Source organism: Equus quagga, chromosome 3, assembly GCF_021613505.1.
Source record: "Equus quagga isolate Etosha38 chromosome 3, UCLA_HA_Equagga_1.0, whole genome shotgun sequence".
Lineage (NCBI taxonomy): Eukaryota > Metazoa > Chordata > Mammalia > Perissodactyla > Equidae > Equus > Equus quagga.
In genome coordinates, this window is record NC_060269.1 from 88,492,377 (window position 1) to 88,497,190 (window position 4,814).

The window sequence follows — 4,814 nt, forward strand, 5'->3', positions numbered from 1 at the left end:
CACCCAGCACAGTACTTTTTAGCACGAGTAAAAGACATGCAGAATAAATTAATAGCGGTCAGTTTCTTGAACTTCCTCTTCTCACACATGTGGCAAAGACCAACCACATTTTTTCATTATGGTCAGCAGATGGCACTGTTTTCCTTTTTTAGCTAACAGAGGTTTCTCTCTCCGGAGTCCTGAGTCCCTAGACTTAAAATTTACACTCAACCTATTAAATAACACAGTATTTTTGAGAGTTAACTTCGTAATTTTTGACCTATAAATAAATACAGAATAGGGGCTGGTCTAGATAAAAAAAATAATTCACACATTTTTTCAGTCGACTTGAACTTTCTTAAATTCTTTTCCAATTTGCTTTGTACTTGGTTTATTGCAAACAGTTATTCTCATTTTTGTAAACAACAGGAAAACTCAGTTTATTTTACTTTGTTCCTTAGATTTATTTCTGAGAAAGGCCAATGCTGAACACTACTTCTGGAGATAAAGTTTAAATTATATTTAAACTAATGAGGCACTGTAAAAAGTTTCACTGGGCTTCAGTGTTCCACCTGGAAGGTTAATCCTTTCGGCTGTGAAGTTTTTGAGCTTGAGAGTGAATCAGAGATCTGGGTTTTATTCAGAGTGCCACAAAATATACACCAAATGACCTATAATAAGCCATTTGAATTTTTTTTGCCAAAATTTTTTAATGAGGAAAAATGTCTAGGCTTCATCCTACTATATTTAACTTGTAAAACTTTGTCAAGATACTGGTTTGAAAAGTCTGAACTCTCCATAAAGAAATATGAAGGAATCGAAAATTGAGGGACTTCAAACTTTAAGTAGAAATACAATTCATTAATAATAAAGCGTTCAAAAAACCCTGTTTCTATTATAATCTTGATCATTATGATGAGCAAAAGCAAAAATTGTTACTATTCAGTTTAGTCATGTGGTCACGTTACTCTGTGAAATTGGAAGAAGCTTTATCTTGTATTATTTACGGAAGTAAAAACACAAAAACAATAAACCCAAGCTACAACCTCCTCCCCTGCAAATAAAACAAAACAGATGCTTTGGTACTCCTTTGAATGTATTGTAAGAAGAACAGAAAAAGTCTCTAATTGGAGCTTTCTAAAAGCATTTCTCCCCAATTAGAGCGCAGTAATGACTCTAAATGGCACTGTCTCGAGGACAGCTCATCAGTTAATTATAAGGAGTTCTCTAGATTGAGGAGTGAAGAATGATACTAAATTTCAATCAGTGCAGATAAATATGGCTTGTCATTATTCACTTGATATTTTAGACAGTCCGTCTAAAGAGCAAGACGTGGAGCAAAAATATTATTGTCTTTTTTAAAAGAACAGGGATTATGAGAATAAAACCAAACATTTACTCAAGACTATATTCTCGTCTGGAATATGGTTTTCATAGTCAATCAGTTCCCATGATCCCCAGAGACTTTCATTTGCTTGCCCAGTTTATTTTCCATCTGGCTTTTTCAAACAAGGACAAACGATATGGCATGTCTATTGTTGTCCCTAATAGACGGGGAAAACAGACACATTATTTTAAATATAGTAGTTATGTAATTTTAAAATGTCAATTGAAGTTTCAATTCCTTTTAATATTTGTGTTCCCGCATAATTTAGCACTCTGTATTCTGGTAATAAATATCTTAAAATTCTATAATTTCCTTATGCTTATCTCTGGGAGAATTTTACCTGGCCAAGTTTAAATGACTTCTTATTTTGTCTTAAAAGCAAATGTAAACAAAATAGTTGTCTAAACAGCAAATTGTCAGTACATATTACTTATCCTAACAATTTTCTCAAATTGCTCTTTTCTATTGTTCTTTCTTTTCTTTGACTTACTTTTTGATATTTTTCATGAAGCTTTTATCTCCACCTTCCTTCATTTAAAGTTATGCTTTGTTCATAAAATTTTCAATCATGTTAAAAACAAACATGGGTTCTGTTTGTTTATGTCACACCTCCTCTTGGTCGTTATTCTTCACCATCACCTTATTCATGAATTGTAAGTTGGGGACCAGGCTCGGCTTAGAAATACACAGGCCTTCCTGTTGGCTTCTCTGTTCCCAGAGGAGTTTGCTGCACATGCCTGATGCCTTTCCATCTGGCCCCTGCACAAAGGGTTTCTCCCACTTTAACACAATTCTTTGTTTTATAGAGAACCATGAGTTTATCTGAGAGTGAATACATATGAAACTCTAATCATGTTGCAGGAGAACCTGGCCTGACCTTTTGTTTTTTTATACCCAAACCCTAAGATGACAGAGAAACTACACTTGCCCAGCAACAAAGACTAAAGAAGGTAAGGCTGTAATGAAGACACATCTGAAACAGAGCTGCAGAACGTCCATGTGAAGGGTCTGATTTCTCTGAATACTATCCATTCTTACAGTGCTTGTGTTCTTATGGCTTCAGTAAAAAAGAAAAAAGAAAAAGCTTCCATCACTGAAAAACCTTTGTGAGATTTTCAGTTTGTAAGACATTAACAAGAAATGGCTGTATTTGCACACCGATCTATCCGTGAACTTTACAATACAGTTCTTTCAACAGACGAATATTAATAATTAAAGTATTAATGAACTTAAAAATGTGGAACTCTTCTTTCTTCAGTGTAGATAAAATCACAATGATAAGATTCCAGAAACCTCATATTTCACTGAAAATTCTCCTTTTAAAATGCATGCTGTTCTCAGTGTTTGTTAACTGATTTTCTCACTCATTCTGTATTCATGTTATCCAATCTCTTTTTCCTACAAATATACAGTTTTATAAGGAAATACTGAGTCGTCAAAAATTTTATGGTAATTTTGTCTAGTAATAGACTGGAGAAATGCAAAATCTAAATAAACACCAAAAGGCCAAAGAGCGCGGGTGGGCACAGGCACACACACGCACACACAGACACACTATACACACCCTCCCAACATACAAGTGCTTTGTTTTTAATAATTTATTCCAAAATGTCTTATCCAAAGCTGTCTCAAAGACTTTATTTGGGTTTAAAAGAGTTTTGGACGCTGATGCAGGTTGTTGATTTCAAACAGAATTACTAGTATTGAAAGACAGCACCTGAAACCTGGAACCTAAATGAGTACAGGTTATTTTGCCAGTATCAAAGAAAACAGATCAGAATCCCACCTCTCTGCCTCTCAAAGTGCACTATTTTTTATTAAAATATATTTTTAGGATTGTTTTGACATACTCTTTTCAAAGAGCTTTGTAACACATTTTTATAATAATTTTCGGTTTGAACTTAAAAAAATACTCGTTTTGAAATAGAATCTAAACCTACATTTTAAAACATTTCTCCCCATATTTGGCGCGTTGAAAGCAATGATCTTTGAACACATCTAGTCGTCTTATTATGAAAGGGTAAGGTGCTTTTTTAATAGCCACTGTCCCAAAAAAGCAGAAACGGTTACCGCCGCCCTAAAGTGCCCACATTTAACATTTGTATTTTATCGGCCAGTAGTGCTGAACCTTGTAATAATCGGTGAGTGAATCCTCACCAATGAGTCCAATTTGCCAAAGGAAAATTGGCTAAAAAGAAGCAAACAGCAAGTCCAGCTTGCTTCATCTTTATTAGAGGAAATTCACAAGCTCCTGGAGATTGCAGTGTTAGGAAAAAGAAGTTTGTCGTTAGAACAATGATATTACCACTTCCCCTCTCCAAGCCTGTTTAAGGGAGTCCACTCCTGATTGCTGACTCAGGTTGTCTCCACTGCCAGAACTGAAGCATGCCCCAAATGGTCCACTGGGTTGATGAGGAACAAACAACTGAGGGGCAAACTGATGACCATTTAGCAGTTCTGGTGTTGCCAGGGCGTGCTAATTTGGTCTAAACACTGTTTGTTAGGATTGCAAAGGTATAAACAATGCCCTTTACAAGAAGGGAGGAAACCCCTAAAAGCTGAAGGCGACCGGCTCAAGGTCACTGAGGGAAGGCAACATTTGAGACTGGGCTCTTCAACTCCTCGGTCCAATGATGGAGCGGAGCCAAACACGATACCATCAGGAGTTTCAAAGCTGCGTAGTAGAATAGCTGGTGTGGGCAGTCCTTTTGTACTCCAGCTGGAGTAAAATTAACGCAGTCTTCCGAGCCTCCATCGCGGTCTGACAGCATCCCGCAAATGGGTGTAGGGTTAAGGAGAGCAGAACCCAGTTGCCCTTTCTCAGCTGAGTCTTTTGAGAAATTGGAACTGAGGTGAGAACCGCGGAAGAGGGGCCGTGGGCTGGGGGAGGGAAACGAGAGCAGCTGAGCGCAGGGCGAGGGGAAGGAAGCCGGCTGTGTGCGTCTGGAAGAGAAGAGGGGAGAGGGACAGGAGTGACAACGGGGGCCAGACTCGAGCTCAGAGAATCCAGCGCCCGCTGCCTGCAAAAGGGGGCAAAACTGGCCAGTCAGAGCGAGGAGTAAGCGGGAAGCAGAGGGAAGGGAAGGAAGTAAGGAAAGAGGAAGGAAAGGCAGGAGGGGAAAGAGGCAGAGCGGCTGCAATTTCTGCGGCCGGCTCAGTAGGAGGAGCAGGAGGGGAAAGAGGAGGATCCAGAGTCAGTCAGTCAGGCAGCCAGCGGGAGGTGGGGAAAGCAGGAGGAGGCGGAGGATTAAAGATGGCCACCAACAGCTGCGGGAGACGGCGACAACCCCTCACTTTCCAGGATGGTCCCTGCGGGTCGGCCCGGCCTTGATGGCGAGGAGAAGCCCGAGAAGAGCCGAGGCTGAGGCGGCGGCGGCGGCGGGGACCCAGCGAGGAGGAGGCCGCGGGGGAGCAGGGCCCGGGGCGGGAGAAGGGAATTGTCGCCGTC

General features: G+C 40.0%; 1 protein-coding gene across 6 annotated transcripts in view; it reads left to right on the plus strand.

Annotated features, from left to right (window-relative positions):
* Positions 1-4,202: 4,202 nt before the first annotated feature.
* WDFY3 (WD repeat and FYVE domain containing 3) overlaps positions 4,203-4,814 on the plus strand; it is a 251,147-nt gene continuing 250,535 nt past the window's right edge. For 3 of the 6 annotated variants that reach the window (XM_046656544.1, XM_046656548.1, XM_046656546.1), the window contains exon 1: positions 4,203-4,218. The gene's annotated coding sequence lies outside the window, so the exon portion shown is untranslated. The remainder of the gene's footprint in view (positions 4,219-4,814) is intronic. The other 3 variants (XM_046656549.1, XM_046656547.1, XM_046656550.1) reach the window with 1 other exon arrangement.